The following is a 17,051-nucleotide window of genomic DNA, read 5'->3' as shown; positions in this document are numbered from 1 at the left end:
ATTCCTTGCAGAAAACTTGCATGATGATATACTGATAGAGGCTCGGATCCTGCATTATGATGTACTGATGAGGACCCCTATTCCAGATGGAATCCCATTGTCATTAGGGTTCGGCATTGAGGCCTTAAACATGATTTGCTCTCAAGTAAGAGGAATTAATGACAAGTTGAAGTGCCCTTCCTTAAGACTTTTGCAGTTCCAGGTGCAGATTCATCAAAAGGATTCATCATCTTACATGATTGTCACTGGAGACAAATTAATGACTTTGCATTCATGTCCTTTACATCTAAACTTTGATTATTTCAACCAAACCAGTGATAGTTAAGAAGCTTGTGAACTGTTTTTCAATTTCTATTCTTCTAATAGAAAACCAAAAATCACTCCATAAATATAGATGCTATAAATAAGAAAATCGGGTGTTTATAAAGTACTAGTTTCCTGTAAACAACAAAAGCTGTACATTACCACTCAAATTCTTATTTATATTTTACTAGTTTCAATAGAAAATAATAAAGTAGGCATGTCACATTAATTAAAATTCTCCAAAGAACAAATGTATTCAGGTTCATTCTGATGAACCCAAACCTTTGTTCCAAGGTTTGAAAAACAAAACAAAAAAAATACATTTGCCAATGCTGATCCAGTAGAAAATAGTTTGAAAATTATGAGTATTATTGATATTTGAAATTAAGTGAATCATAGGTGTAAACAATACACTATTGGTTGTTTACAGATTTATTTTCTTGGTGTAGAATATTATATTATTCATTCTGATAATTAAAAAGTTATTTATGAAAAACAGGTAGCTCCTGTGTACTATCACCACTTTACTGGGATAAAAATGCTTACAAATTACTTTTTAAACTCCAGATTTACAAATGATTTTGTGCTTTAATTTCCTTTATATTCTTTCAGGGATCTCAAACTCAAATCACCATGAGGGCCACATGAGGACTAGTACACTGGCTCGAGGGCCGCAACACTGAAACCTTTTCATTCAACGATACAAAAGTATAGTAAAAAATGGGGGTCGGGGAAGAGATAGGCGGGCCGCAGGAAATAACTCCTATGCAGCCCTTGGGCTGCGTATTTGAGACCCCTGGCTTAGAGCATGTTGATTATATTAACTTGTGTGTACAGTTTCCTAGTAGAATATTTAATTCAGATACATATTTGTCATGACAACAAATGGTGAAGACTGAACAATAATTTTTCAGTCTTAGCTACAGAACAGTGCAGTGTCAAAAAAAGCATGACAGTATGAGCAACAGAGATGTTATTTTATGTGCAAGTGCAAAGCTAAGTATTCAAAGTGTGAATATTTTCCTAAATGGATTATAAGGTGATTAAGTATTTGCTATTTAATATAAATGGAATGTCTGCTTACCTACTCTTTGGATCTTTTCATGGTTAGAACAGTTTATTTTACAATATCTTCTCAAAGTCAGAAGTCATGCAAAATTCAGATTTAGGACCTGATCAATCTCCAATTTAAGTTAATGAATATTTTACCACCAACTTCAATGAGAGCAGATCAGGCCTGTTACATTTCTCCTTAGTATGAATATTTTACATACATATACTTTAGTACACAATATCAAGTACAATGTTCAAATGAAGATGCCATATAAATAACAACAACAGTATAGAGGTACAGTCTATAGAAATGCAGTAATAGCAATTCTACATATCCAAGATATTATAATGAACAATGTCTTCTTTAAAAATGCCATAACAGAGATGCTATAAGTATACCAACTGACAGACGAAACGCAATAAACAGTGCAACTGCAGACTAGCCAGTACATCCTGCACAGAATTATAGGCAAGTTTAAGAATGAACCACTTTGCAAGTGATTTTACTGGTTTTAAAAATATTCCAATGTAATATTTAAAAACAACATACCGCACTACCAGCACTATCAGATTGGAATACAATGTATTAAATTAAAATAAATCTATATTATTAATTCATAAACTTAAAAAAAGATTGTAACAAACTAATCGTAAATGGTTAAATTCTCCTCTATTAAAAATAGAACTACAGTATATGCTCACGCTGAATTGAGAAGGGGGACTTCATAGTTCTGAAGATCTAAATCATCTTATCAGAGAACAGTTAAAGCCAGTTTATATTTGGACCATAGCCTATGTGCTGACTAAGTTAAATGTATTTTGACATCTGCTAAAAACAAATACTCTGCAATCCTAACTTAGGCAAAACTTCTACTCAAGTCAGTGGAAATTTGTCCCCAGAAGAACTTGAGCCATAACAACAATTATTTTTTCAATACCACCAACTATCACACCCAAGCGTAAACCAAAATTTTTAAATCCCAATAAATGTATGTAGGCCTTCTATGTATGAAATACAAATAAAAAATATAGAGTTTAAGAGCAGTGTATTGGGGGAGGAGAGGAACCATAGGCTATCATACTACTTCCATAATTTCTGGTAATTATTTGAAGCTGGCATGAACATATCGATATTTAGTAAACTGAACACTGTAGCTTTAATTGAAGTTTGAATGTTATAAACAGTTAGACGTCTGGCTCGCATTCTAATACCATCAGCAGAACAGAGATGGGAAGTATAAACAAACCTTTTAACTAGATTACAGCTTCTAAAATGGCCTAGAAACCCTTCATCAAGAACTTCTGTGAGACAAAATGTTAAAAGAAGGAAAATATTTTCAAAGAGTGGGGTTTTTTTTGTTTTTGTTTTTTTTAATTCTAACCTTTACTAAGACAGTTCTAAACTGGAGTTTGATCTCACATTATTTTATAAGAAAAATGATCTTTACGTTTTCCAATAAGGGCTATCCTGGAGAAACTTGATCTAATCCTTCAAAACTTAAATAAAACTTTTCAAAAGAGCACTGCAAAACAGAACATTTCTCAAATGCTTTGTTCTGTCCTTCAAAATGGAATGCTTTATTAAAACTTTGAAATATTAACATAGCCTAGTTTTGAAATAATTTCTTATTCTGAAAAGTGTTGAGTCAAGTACAACATAATTAAATTATGTCATTATCAATTTAAATCAACATTTCCACTTTTTCAAATCTTCACTGTCAAACAAAACTCATGTTTTATCCCATGAAACAACCTTCACATGCCATAGTGAAACTCAGAAACTCCCAAACAGGAAATTCTATACTGACAAAATCCAGAGTTCATCACAAACATCTGAAAACTTTATAACCTTCATCATGGATGACTCTGCTCATTTATTTTTTATAACATGATGTTATCTTAGTAAAAGCACTAGATACATAAAAATTCTTCTCTTCTATTAAGACAAATAGTTAGAGATTTCAGGCCCCGATCCTGAAAAGATTTACTTGCAGCCTTAACTTCACACAGATAAGAAATCTCGCTCAAGTCAATAAAATTGAGCACATCCATAAGGCTCTGCAGGATGAGATCCTTAGAACATCATTTAAAATGGTTAAACGTATGCTAATCTCAATCACATTCTTCGTAGTAAAAATATGTAAGAAAGGCTAAAACACATCAGTTGTTTTATGTAGCTGGTACCTTGTATGGCCACAATCCCACGAAGACATAAACATATGCCATTCAGTGGGATGTGTAAAATTAGGTATATGTTTAAGTCCTTGTAGGATCAGGAACTGTACAAATGCATATATACTTCGTTTAAAGGAAAACGAAATACAAACGTTATTAATATTCCACAGTAGCTTCAAATGGATTAAAATAATTAAAACATTGGCAAATTAAAATTTCATTGAAACCTATGAAAAAATGGAAGTATTATAAATGAAGATAGTAAAACTAATCACATTTATTATATAGATTTATGTTTAACTTCTATTATACTGATCAATTCCATTTTTCTCCTAGCTATCCTTACATTTGTTTCCTTTGGCAGCAATGTGTGTGGCAACATTATTGAAAGCTTCTCTTTATCTAAATGTTGAGAATATCACCATTTGATCCAGAAGGATTTGTTGTGCAAACAGTTGACAACTGTTCTGGTTCCCCAACTTGGGAATTCCCCTTCACTTTTAGAGCAGCCAGGCTAGTTATGCAATGACTGAAAGACCCTAAAACTGAAGCTTCAATTTTCATTTCAAATAACTGTAAAGTTCTTTTATAAGTCACAAAAGCAACTTCTGATTTAAATGCTTAGGTTGATTAAAATCTACGCTTGTCTGAAAACCTGAGAATTTTAATCTTTACAAATACTGGACCTGATTCTCTTCCCACTCTGGAATAAAACAAATAAAATGAATAATCAGCTCTGCAGGGTTTAGTTACCAGCAATTGTTTTTACTAATAATTGTTTTTAAACTTACTGTACACTTATGTTTAAATCATCGCTGTAGAGGAAAATTAACTAAGCTTTAGTAAAATGATCACAGTGCATTCCACATCTTAATCCCACAGAAATGAATGAAATCCTTTATCTTCTGTTCTAATGGAAATTAATATAACTTCTAAAAGAATTTAAAAAAATCTCACCTATTCAGTTTTTAAAGACATTAGTGTTCATAAAAAGAGTGCCAACCTGACAGGGTTGAATCCTCTTTCTCTCCAGAAAACTGAAGTAGTGCCAGCAATTCAAGAGCTTCTCTCAACTGCTGTGACAATGTGCCTCAATCCTATTTCAGAGGAACCACCCCTATTGATGAGAGGGGCATTCATGCCACCTCCCACAATTTATTCCTTAGTCACTCGGATGAGAAAGACAAGAAGTAATGGAGATTTTTGTGATGTGGACACCTGTCATCTAGGAGCTGAACTGAGATGGTCAACACATTTGAGAAAGGTCAATGACTAGCTATCATATGGTAGGTTTCAGAGTAACAGCCATGTTAGTCCGTATCCACAAAAAGAAAAGGAGTACTTGTGGCACCTTAGAGACTAACCAATTTATTTGAGCATAAGCTTTCGTGAGCTACAGCTCACTTCATCAGATGCAGTGAAGTGAGCTGTAGCTCACGAAAGCTTATGCTCAAATAAATTGGTTAGTCTCTAAGGTGCCACAAGTACTCCTTTTCTTATCACATGGTAGTGACTTTGGTTCCTGTTGCTGGATTCAAGTCAACAATCTAGATATGAAAGACTCTGTACTCCATTACCAACTTCCTGAGCCATACAGTTTTCTTTAAAAAAAAAAAAAAAAAACTTCAGCTATCATAACCAGAAATTAGATTAAGAATAATTTAAGAAATGTTTATATACACACAAATGCATATATACACACACAACTTCATAATTATCTTACACTTCACTCTGTTTAGGCAGCCTTAGCAAAGAAGCTAATGAATTCATGAGTGTAAGGCCTGAACCTCCCTCTCACTTTTAGGTGGTTAATCTAAAAATAGATACTATATAAATGTAATTAACAATCAAAGAATGATTTGGGATCAAAACTGCTAGAGTTAGTTAAAACATTAGCACAACTTATTTGCGTTAACTGTACTTAAGCACTGAAACCCCTTAAGTATTACAGGAGTGAGATCTGAGTCTCCAACCTTTTTGTACAATTTCATGTTCCTTTTAATAACTAATGTGTATTTTGGTTCTTATACAGGCTAAATTAACATTATTGGCAGCTGTATGAGTAATATTACTCCAGGTAACAGTTTGAAAAAAATATTTACAGACACTAACAAATGAAAAGTAAAGAAGGCTCTCTATTATGAGCTGTCTTGCTCATGTTGAAGTGACTGTCAAAACTCTCATTGATTTCAATGGAAACAAAACCAGGGAATGCATTTTCAAAAGCCTCTGTGACTAAGGGCCCAAGTCTCAATTTCAAAGTGACTTAAATTCTTATCTCCTAAGTCTCATTGAAAGTCAATGAGATTTTGGCTTCTAAGTGTCTAAATCACTTTGAAAATGATATGTAGGCATTTTTGAAAATTTTACCCTAGGCAATTTATAACTAAGGCCCCTATTCTGAGACCTGCACTTGTGGGCTCTTATACTGCATGAAGCCCCACTGAAGTCAATGCAACTCCACATGGGCACAAGGAAAAGAGTAGCTTGCAGGAGTGAGGTCAAGGACTCAATGCTGATTCACAAGCTAACATTGTAGTTACTGGTTGTGTTCAAGCGACTAGTTCCTGAACGCTGATCTCCTTACATAAAATCACTGTGAAGAATATAGTGAAACAGTCTATTAACAGATTAGTAACAAAAAGCCTGAGTGAAAAACAAGACAGACAGTTTTTTTGTTAGTAAAGTTGTTAATGATCCTACAAAGGCTCAGTTTTTCCTAAGAGATTCAGAGAACACTAAACTCCCAATGAAGAGAGCAAGGGTCAAGACCGCAGAAAGGTAACAACTTTTGTTTAAGAGGAACAATAACACTGCTTTACAAAAACATTTATACCTGATTAAAATGAAGATCAACATGCTTACCTAAAATAACTAGCAAACCAATAAACGCATTGCCAACTTAGTACCGGATAAGCAAGAAAAGACCGATAATTTGGAATTTAAAAATACCGAGGTACAAGTCTGGCCTGAACAAGACCTTTAAATGTTTTCCTTGTTGTTAATCTAGTATATCTTATATATAGTTATTGTAGATTCCTTATAAATTCAAAATTAACTCTCCAGACACACGTTTTTGGTAAAGACAAGAAATAAGAGAAATAAAAATAGTTACTAATGTTGGATATACAAATGATCCAGTTAAGCAATAGGGAAAAATACATAAACGTTCCTCAATGCCTAAAAAGCAATCAAGAATCTTGACTACTTTCCTATGATTCTAGCACAAAGACTTAAAAACAGAACAAAAAAATTTGCTACTTAGTAATAATTGTTGGTTCCTAACAGTTTCCCATAATTCCAGTTGACAGTTGCAGTTCTTAGAAAATTACTGAATATTTCATATTATGGCAGCATCCTGAGAACCCCTATTAGAGTTAAGGCCTTCTTGCAGTATAGTGCACTATAGGCCACAGAAATAGACTGTCCCTGCTCTGAATGGATTATTATCTAAGGCCTTGGACCTATATTCCATGAGATAAGCCTCCGTGAAATCAGTGGTGGTCTGCCAGCACAGACCTGACTGTAGGATCAGGGCCTAAGAAAGCTGAGGTTTCAAACACAGTTCCTCTCTATGGAGAAGAATCTGTCAAGATATCGGGTTAACAAATCAAAACTGGGATTTTAGAAATTTTACTCAATTTTTTACTGAGCAATCAGTTTAAAAAGTGTAATTTACATATTTTTTAACATTAAACCAATAAAGAAAGTGTTGCCCTATGTCATAAATAACAAATTCTCCATCTGAATATCTGTGTTTGCACAATAAATTGCAGATGGACTTGAAATGATACTGATATTGGGGACATAATCTTGAACATAGTATAGGTTTCTATGTACAGATGAAACACATCAACAGTAACTCAGAGTAAGAACATAACTATTTGATGATAGGTTGGTATGAAACATGAAAAAATGTTATTCCTGGATAAGCTTTTAGTTGTGTGTTTCCAGTGTTGCTTGTAGTAAAATAAATAGACAACCACAGTTTTCAAGAATGAGCTCCTATACATATTTGCTGATCTTTAAAAGAAATATTATTTTACAAATTTCATTTTTTAAATAGTTCTGAATATAGAAAGTTGTTTTGTCTTCATAAGCTAAATAGAAAACAAAAAGGAAGACAATTCTACAGAATATAGTAACATTTGCCACTCCAATCTCTTCTCACAATATTTGTCAAGTATCCTTCTAAATGTATTTTTCTCCAATCCTTTCCAACCTGATCAAATTGCTGTTTTCATATTGCCAGCTTGAACATGAAATTGCTGCTTTAAACAAACTATTTTTTGATGATGCAAATTATGGGATCAGAGATAATAAAAGCCTTTACAAGTGAAGGCTTTTTTTGCGTATTCCTCTTCAAATAGGGGATAAAGATGCATATATCAAGCTGAATCCCATTTTGCTGAGATGCCCCACTGAAATGCACAATCCCTGGCCTACCTCACAGTCCAGAAATACCTTGCATTATTTACTAAATTAATAACACATAGTTCTCTTTTTTAAAGACAGTTACATGAAAAACAAACACAAATTATTCGCAGACAACAGTGTTTTTTTAAAACAAGTGTCCTTTTTGTAAAAGAGATGACATTGAAATATGAAACCAATTTATCATTAACTCCTAAACTCTTTCTTATGGATTTTTATGACTCTAAAAGGACTTTTCTGATGTTTTCCTGAAAATATATTCAGAAGTTTTATTGTCAACCTAAGCTATACAAAACTCAGATTTTTTGACATGTGAATCTTACATTAATAAAGAAACTGGCTAGTTAAAACTGAAACTGGTACCTAAGCCAGACAACTATTTAGTGCAGCACAAATACTGCTGGAGAAGTTTGGCCTTCCTATCAGAAAACCATGAAAAAAATTAACATAAAAATTTTAACAAGAGCTAACTGTTTATTCTAACTAAGTATTGAGATGATTTATTGCATAGGCCCTGATCTTGCTAATATTTACATATTAGAGTAGTGCCATATTGGGACTACTCAGATGCTTAAAGTTAAGCAAGTACATAAATCTTTGTAGGATCAGGGCCTTAATGATTATGTAACTAACTTCAGTTATTCAGACTGTTAACAATAGCAACATGCAACTGCACAAAACAAAGACAGATGATAAATTCCAAAGGGTTTCCAGCTCTCTATTATTCTTTTTGTCTTTTGAATTTCCTATTTTGACACAGGAAATACAAGCACTTTTGAAAGAAATCATAAATAAAACAAACCTTGGCCAAAACACCTTTTAACACTTGACCTACCTCTCTACAAAGAAAAACTATTTATTAAAAGACAACTACCAATGAAAACCACAAGACAAATACTACTCCCAGAAACAGCAAATTCCCAAATCAGAAGCAGCTCTAAAAAGAGGGTGATATTGAAACCCACTTGAGAGTACCACTAGCAACGCTTGATCATCATCTACTCCATGACATTTCCTCATACACTGAAAAAGAAATAAAACTGAGGGAGGACACGGAGAAAGGTTTCCACTTCCTCAAAGAGTGAGTAAAAAGTGACAGATATGAACACTATAATATCTTCTTCCCAAAGAGGGGCAGGAAGGTTAGACTAAGACACAAAATTGAAGTGTTTCATTTGGAGCAGGAAAAAATAAGCCACTTTGCCAAACCAGTAAACAATCAAAACTATCATCAAAGCTAAAAGATGGATCCAGAAAACAAACACCTTCCCAACCCCCAGCCCCCAAATCTGCCTGCCCTAGAGTGAGAGGCAGAGCTAGGAGAAGGTATTGCTTCCCCACACACAAACACACTTACCTTGGCTGCACCCCACTTTTATTCCCTTCCCTGGAGCAGTGGAGAAAGAGACACACACAAAGGGTAATAAAGGGGGAGGAGGGGAGAGCAGGAGGTGGGGGAGCTGGTGAACTGGCTGCTGCTCCTCTGTGTGTGTGTGGTGAGGTGTCTCCAGCCAGGGCCAAGCAGCAGCAGAGAGAGGAGAAGGGGCTGTTGCTAAGAGGCTTTTGGTCTCTTTCTCTCTCCTCTGACGGCCAAGAGGGGTGGGGGGAAGAAACTCTCCTTCTCTCTCTGTGTCTCCCTGGGATCCTCTAGCTGAGCTAAGCTGAGCTGAGCTGAGCTGAGCTGGGCTGGGGGGAGAAACTCAAGCTCCTCACACCAACCCCCTCCCCCTCCACACACACCAATTCAAGATGGAATTAGTGCTCTGTCCCTTTAACAATATAAATAAAAGGTCCCCCAGTCTCCCCCTCTCTCTTCATCATCAGCTGCTGCTGCTGCTACTGCTGCTGAGGCTCTGGCTCTGCCTAGGAGAAAGATGGGAGGCTGTTACTGCGCATGCGCCCCAAGGGGGCTCGGTGGGTTGAAGGGGGGGGAGGGAAAGAGGTTGCTCTCCACAATGCACCGCGCGGCAGGCGAACCCGGAAGGAGATGCCGTCGAGGGACAGGAAGTTGCGGGAGGGGGAGGGAAGTGGAGCGGAAGTGAGTGAGTGGGCGTGAAAGGGGCAGAGTTGAGGCGAGTCAAGAGCGGGCGGGGGAAGAGAGGAGGGGGTGGGGCCGTCATCGCCATGTGACGAGGAGCGATGGGCGCGGGGGGTGCTGGGAAGGTTTCTGAGGTACTAGCGGGGGAAGAGGAGGGCGGTTACTCTGCTGGAGTCCGAGCTACGCGCTCAGGCGGAGGCGGGAGCGGAGCCGAGCTAGGTAAGGGTTCTGCGGGAGCGGGGCTACGGGGGTGGGGACGGCGATGGAGGGAGGTGACTTGACCTGGCAGGGGAGAGCGGGCGAGAGCCCTGACCTGGTGCGGGTGGAGGGCGGCGGTGTCTCTTGGGGCAGGCTCTCGGCAGCCGCGCTGTGTTCGCGGGCCCCGGAGGGTGGATGGGTCTCATCCCCAGTTCGTTGGGGCCAGGTGTCATAAGGCGGGAGGGCCGCTTGCCGGTGTCCTGCCCTGCCCCGGGGGGCCCTTCGGCAGCGCGAGGCGGGGGATGATGCTCATGGAGCGTCGCGCGCCAGCGAGGCGTCGTGGGATTGCTGCAGGCACCGCTGAAAGACACTGACAGAGTCTTCGCTGCCTTGACCGGAAACGTTTCCTGCTCAGTGAGCCTGGCGCTGATCCGGGTGGCCGTGCTGGTCTTGGGGGCAACTCCGGGTTACTTGCTCTGGCATGTTGAAAAAAACTCTGAGGCGTCGGAGTTCATCCCCAGTGACCTCCCAGCAGAGCCGCGTTGGTGTCTGGTGTGCGTCCGCTTCCAGAGCACTTTCCATTGAAACGCTCCTGTTCCATGCTAACAGATGCTGACGCCTTCTGTGTTGCAGAGTGATGCACTGGGGAATGGTCTGGAAGAAAGATCAGACTTTAATTCCGTCTTCATGCAGCTTAATTCTGCTCCTAAACATTCACTTGTGTTGGTCAAAGGCACTTTTTAATTCTTCTTTTTCTTCTTGTGAGGAATATAGTTGCTCCTTAAATGTTTGGGACGTCGCTGTATTTCTACTTTTTGTAAAGGAGCTAAAGCTGTGTCCCACCAAGCGCTTTAACATTACAACTAGATTGGTTTCTTAGGCACTGAAGATGAAAGCTATTGTAATTTTACAATTGAAGGGATTACAGCACCTCAAATTAAATTTGTGAAAAATTGAAGTAGCTAATTTTATTTACAAAGGTGGTTATAACTGCCTTATCTTGAACATAGATAACTTCCCTTAAAAATTGGATCACGTAAGTTTGTGTGAGTTAATGTGATCAAAGGGCAGATTTTGGGTGTAAAAAAGGTGGGGGTACTTTTCCAAACTTCACCCATGTGAATCACAAGAATAAGAAGCCACACTCACTGTGGATTGTGCATCATGTGAGAGCTCTACTGGACTCTGAGCTAGGCTTCCCTTTGATGGGTCTTCGGCCATACCTACATTACCACTAAGCTAGTCTTAGGCTTTGTCTACACTACCACTTTTGTCAGTATAACTTATGTTGCTCAGGGGTATGAAAAACGCATCTCCTGAGCGACATAACTTACACCAACAGAAACGCTGGAGTGTGCAGAACAGTTGGCAGCAGAGCTTCTCCCTCTCATATAGCTACTGCCACTTGTGGAGGTGGTTTTATTATGTTGAGTGGAGAGCTCTCTCCTGCTAGATAGAGCGGCTACAGGAGCGATCTTGCAGTGTCACTGCGGTCAGCTCGCTAGTGTAGATGTGGCCTTTAACTATGCTGATGGACTGAACTAAACTTTCTTTGATTGGATTAAAAAAGTAAGTGAGGGTCCTCTCTCAAATGCCAACTACTTAAAGTGAGTCACTACATCTCTGTAAAACTCCTTCTCCTTTCTTATGAGAAATAAAATTGTAACACCTTAATGAAAGGAAGAGGTTAGGGCGGGTCGCATATTTTGGAGCTACTGTTGTTTGGGTCACATAGGATAGGTTTTTGCTGCACTGTTAACTTGCGTGATTTGTATGAGGGTTAGTCTAGTCCATTTGTGAGCATCCCCACAGCGAGTCACTACCTGTAATATTATGTCCTCATTGCTTCTGCACTTGTCAGTGTATATTTGGGATCATACCCCCTGTTTATTTATCCTAAAATGCTCTAGGATTCTTTCCCTGTCAATTGTACAACTTGCCTGTCCCTCATGAGGAACTGTGGGGTGTGCCTGGAAGGACTGTCAGCAGAGTGACTTGGATTTTTACCTGCTTCCTCATTGCAAAGTGGACATGTGCCAGCCAAATCTGGGATACTGACCTCAGCACCCAGCCATGTAAGCTGGCCCAGGCTTAAAGCACCTCCAAAGCCTGGTCGGATGGTTTTCTGGGTGGATGGGATGGGTAAGGATGGCGGGGCTAAAACCCAGGGTCCACTGAAGACATACCCATTGTCATAAATATAAAGGGAAGGGTAAACACCTTTAAATCCCTCCTGGCCAGAGGAAAAACTCTTTCACCTGTAAAGGGTTAAGAAGCTAAGATAACCTCGCTGGCACCTGACCAAAATAACCAGTGAGGAGACAAGATACTTTCAAAGCTGGGGGGAGAGGACAAAGGGTTCTCTCTGTCTGTGTGATGCTTTTGCCAGGACCAGAGCAGGAATGCAGGTCAGAATTCCTGTAAAGAATTAATAAGCAATCTAGTTAGGTATGCATTAGATTCTGTTTTGTTTAAATGACTGATAAAATAAGTTGTGCTGAATGGGATGTATATTCCTGTTTTTGTGTCTTTTTGGAACTTAAGGTTTTGCCTAGAGGGATTCTCTGTGTTTTGAATCTGATTATCCTGTAAGGTATTTACCATCCTGATTTTACAGAGGTGATTCTTTTACTTTTTCTTTAATTAAAATTCTTCTTTTAAGAACCTGATTGCTTTTCATTGTTCTTAAGATCCAAGAGTTTGGGTCTGTGTTCACCTATGCAAACTGTTGACGATTTTTATCAAGCCTTCCCCAGGAAAGGGGGTGTAGTGCTTGAGGGGATATTTTTTGGGGGGGGAGATGTTTCCAAGGGGGCACTTCCCCTGTTCTTTGTTTAACACTTTGGTGGTGGCAGCATTTAACCTAAGCTGGTAAGAATAAGCTTAGGGGGTCTTTCATGCAGGTCCCCATATGTGTACCCTAGAGTTCAGAGTGGGGAAGGAACCTTGACACCCATAGACATCTTTGCTGGTTTTTTGGCTCAAATTTTGAACCATTCTGTGCAACTCTAACAGTTAGAGATTGTTTTTTTTTTTTAGTGAAAGCTGAAATTCTGTAGAACATGATACTAGTTTCAGAGAAATTTCAGTAAGGCATATGCACATTACTCCTGGGGGAGTAATGTGCAGAGTTTATGTCACCCGCAGATTTCTTTGCTTCCCTGCCAAAAAATGACTTTCTGATGGGGAAGCAAAAGGAAGCCAGAAGTGCAGTCCTGCGACCGTCCCCATCAGTGTGTTTCAGTTGCTAAGGGCAGCTGGCCAGAGGTAAATCACTGTGGGGCAGGAGGTGGGACTGGGGAAGACCCGCTGATGGTTCTTACCTTGCACCGTGCTTAGCTGGTAGTCCCGGCTGGGCTGGTGAGGATGGGATTTTCTCTTCCCCTGCATGGCATCCGGGGCTGGGTCAGACCCACCCCCAAATTTCTTCTCCGGCTTCAGGAAGCTCTGCAGACTCCTCCCCGCCCCCGCTTCCTGCACCCATTGCTCCTCAGCTGCAGGGATAGGGATCCCTGTACCGGGAACTGTTCCCGCATCTGATCTACTTCCTCTGTGCAGCTAGTGGCCTGTGTTCCCCAATGCCATGCTGGAGCCTCCACATTTATTTGACAAATAAAATTTGCAGAATTTTTAGTTTTTTGGTGCATAATGCCCTCGGGAGTAGAGCATGTAACAGCTGCTTCTGAGCCCTGGAGATGAACTGAATTCACACTGTATTGATTGTAGATACCATTCTGGGGAGTTAGGCCTTGTCTACACTACAGACTTCTGCCAGTACAGCTATGTTGTGTTGTAGATTCAGCTGCACTGGCAAAACTGCTTTTACTGGTATAGAGTGTGGTTTGCTGTTTTGGCTGCATCTACAGTAGGAACACTTTGATGATACAGTATACCATTATTTCTATACTGATAACGATCTCCTAATGTGGACATAGCCTTAGCTATAGTGGAGGTAATTTGAAACTTTTTGACTAGTAGCTTATATGTCATCTTATCAAAGGCCAGAAAGGACCATTATGATCACCTACCGTGACCTGTGTAACACAGGACATTAAATTTCTCCCAGTAATCTCTGTATCAAGCTCATAATATGTATAGTGTAAATCAAACATTAACCTTGCTGAGAACATATATACATAATTATACACACAGGGCCTGATTCTGCTACTTTTATTCTCAATGAGTAGGTAATCCAATGAGTTCAATAGAACTACCAAATGTAAGAGAAGGTGCCATATTCCGGCCCTTCATAAATAACTCAATTAAAATTAAGTATGTCTGAATTTATTAGATATTTCGAATTTATTCAGAAGGCAGTCTGAGGGCCAAATCAAGTCTCCGATCTTAATTTCATTAATATGTTACAAAGAAGCTTTGTAACTAAAGAAAATTTGAACACACACCAGTCTTGCAGAAGGCTACATTCTTTGTTTTTTTTTTTTTTTTTAAAGTAGAAAAATCTATCTAAACTAGTAGAGTTCACTGCGCAGCTTAGCTTTTCAGAGTACTTGCTATGATTGGTCTGCTGCTGCTTCTATTTTTAGCTGAGGATGTGGGCATGGAGGGAGGAAAGAATTCAGTCTTTTTACAGCAAACTGGTGACCAGGTTAGGTGAATATTTAAATTATTGTTCTGAGCCATGTAACAACCTGCACTTTCAGTAAGAGGGGTGACTTACTGACAGCAGATTGTGATTGAAATGGGAAACTCGTTTCTCTCCATATAATTAGTTTAAATCACTGTGCCTTTAGAAGTGACCCCCATGTACATTGGAAATAGACTCTTCACTAAAACATATATGTCTAGAAGTAGACCGAAATTGACGGTTGTCAACAGAGGTGTTCTGCCTTACTAAAAGGTAACTAGAGAACGAGGTTCTTCTTGAAAGGTAAAATATAATAAAAAATTTGACTTTGACAGTAGGATGAAACTGATTTATAATATGAGAACATTCCTGGTGTACTGGAATCGCCTAACATAAAATACATACACAAGTTTACAAGCTTTTTATGCGTTGTTTGTGCCCTCATGAAAAGTTACTAGATTAAAATATAAAAGAAATCGTGGCTTTATGATCACTACAGCCATTTGGGGAGCAAATTAGCAAAAATTCAAGTGCATTAAACATGAGTAATTGGCAAGTCAGTAGGACTTTTGTTACCTTTATAATCTGATATAGAATAAGATTTAGGCTGAAAGTACAAAGCAGGACTTACAAAGTTACATAAGAATTGGCTAATTGGATGAAACCCATAGTTCATCTAATTCAGAGATTTCTATAATAGCATTATGATTTCCATATTGATCTCCCTCCCATTCCTAATGCATCCTAACATCGTGTGACCTTTTTTTACCACGGGGTACATTGAGCTGTCTATAGTGATGCCCAGGTCCCTTTCTTGAGTAATACAGTTAATTTAGTTAATTTTTTCCCCCTCCAATGTGCATTACTTTGCATTTATCAACACTACTTCATCTGCCATCATGGTGCCCATCCAAGAGCTGGTCTCTTGTAGGCATACTAATATCCTGTTAGTGGCAATAGTTGCATCAGTGCTGAATGAGAGAAATAATTGTGTTGTCTGCGGATTGTTGGCAACTAAGGTCTGGTCTACACAAGGAATTTATTTTGGTGTGGCTATGTCTCTTCCGTTGACATAGCTACTGCATTTTGGGGAGGTGGATTACCTACGCTGATGTAAGTAGTATCTACACTGAAGCACGCTGCTGCAGCATCTTAGGTGTAGACAGGAGTAACTCGGAGAGACATTAGGGGCTTCACAAAAGTATGGAAGAGAAATGGGGCAAATAGTATGGATCCTTGTGGGACTCTACACTTGAGCGCCTTTGGAAAGGAGGAGTAATTACCTCTCACCACTCGTCGTTCTTCTGGAAAGGAATGATTGGAACCACTGTAATTCTGTAATGTTTATTCTTAGTGTGTCATAAGGCTTCTTAATAGTACATTAAGGTCTGCTCTGTGAAATGCTGTAGAGGTCCATCAATATGAGCATTAAGATTTTGCCTGTGTCAATGGTCTAAAGTGCCACTAGAGTTGCTTCAGTGCTGTGCCCTGGCCCAAAGGCTGATTGTAATGCATGTGGGACATTAGTTGATGTAACATGTGCTTTCTTGATTAACCTTCCTTTCCTGGGCAAAATAGAGAGACAACAGTAGCTGGAGAGGTTATCAGAGTCGAGAGAGAGCTTCTGAAGAACTGGGTGGACTATTGCATTTTTCAAGGAGTTTGGCAAGTATACTTCTCTGAACAAGGCCAGAACTATTTCTATTAGTATTTGGCATAGTTAATGTTTGCTGGCTCTCGCCATCCTGTACCATTAAAACGGCCAGATCCAACCGTGAGATGACTCTCCCATTCACTGAATGGCACCTCTGAAAACAGTGGCATATTTCTGAAGAAAATTGAAAATTCCTTTTTAATATTGTATAATAAATATTGTGCTACTGAAGGGGTTATTTGAAATGGCTTCATATGTAAAATTCCACTGACTTCAGTGACATTACCAACTGTGGAATCTCTGCAGAATTGAGCTCTTTATTATGCTGAAGCTTTTTTTTTAAAAAAAGGGAGATTTTTATTTTAAAAACAATGCACTGATTACATACCCAGCAAAATTGAGAGAGGGGAAAAATAGAAATAGATATTTGGTTACCATGTATTTAATATTCAAAGTACAGTCACTTAAAAAAAAAGCTAGTATACTTTTCCAACTTTTTTGAATATTAACATTTGATCAACATGGTTGGCTTGTTAAATGTAGTAATCAGACATGTCACTTAATGTAATAAAATTGCCAGAAACAGCATGTCATATGTAGTGTAAAGATGC

General features: G+C 38.7%; 2 protein-coding genes across 11 annotated transcripts in view; one reads left to right on the top strand and one right to left on the bottom strand.

Annotated features, from left to right (window-relative positions):
* Positions 1-9,851, bottom strand: part of MBD5 (methyl-CpG binding domain protein 5) — a 247,306-nt gene extending 237,455 nt beyond the window's left edge. For all 5 annotated transcript variants that reach the window (XM_074967320.1, XM_074967318.1, XM_074967321.1 and 2 more), the window contains exon 1: positions 9,323-9,851. The gene's annotated coding sequence lies outside the window, so the exon portion shown is untranslated. The remainder of the gene's footprint in view (positions 1-9,322) is intronic.
* Positions 9,852-10,114: 263 nt separating this feature from the next.
* The window catches only part of ORC4 (origin recognition complex subunit 4), a 56,398-nt gene continuing 49,461 nt past the window's right edge, over positions 10,115-17,051 (top strand). For 4 of the 6 annotated variants that reach the window (XR_012641413.1, XR_012641412.1, XM_074967317.1 and 1 more), the window contains exon 1: positions 10,115-10,222. The gene's annotated coding sequence lies outside the window, so the exon portion shown is untranslated. The remainder of the gene's footprint in view (positions 10,223-17,051) is intronic. The other 2 variants (XR_012641415.1, XR_012641414.1) reach the window with 2 other exon arrangements.

Source organism: Natator depressus, chromosome 11 (assembly GCF_965152275.1).
Source record: "Natator depressus isolate rNatDep1 chromosome 11, rNatDep2.hap1, whole genome shotgun sequence".
Taxonomy (NCBI): Eukaryota; Metazoa; Chordata; order Testudines; family Cheloniidae; genus Natator; species Natator depressus.
Note: the sequence above shows the minus strand (reverse complement) of the source record. Positions and strands in the feature narration are given on the sequence as shown.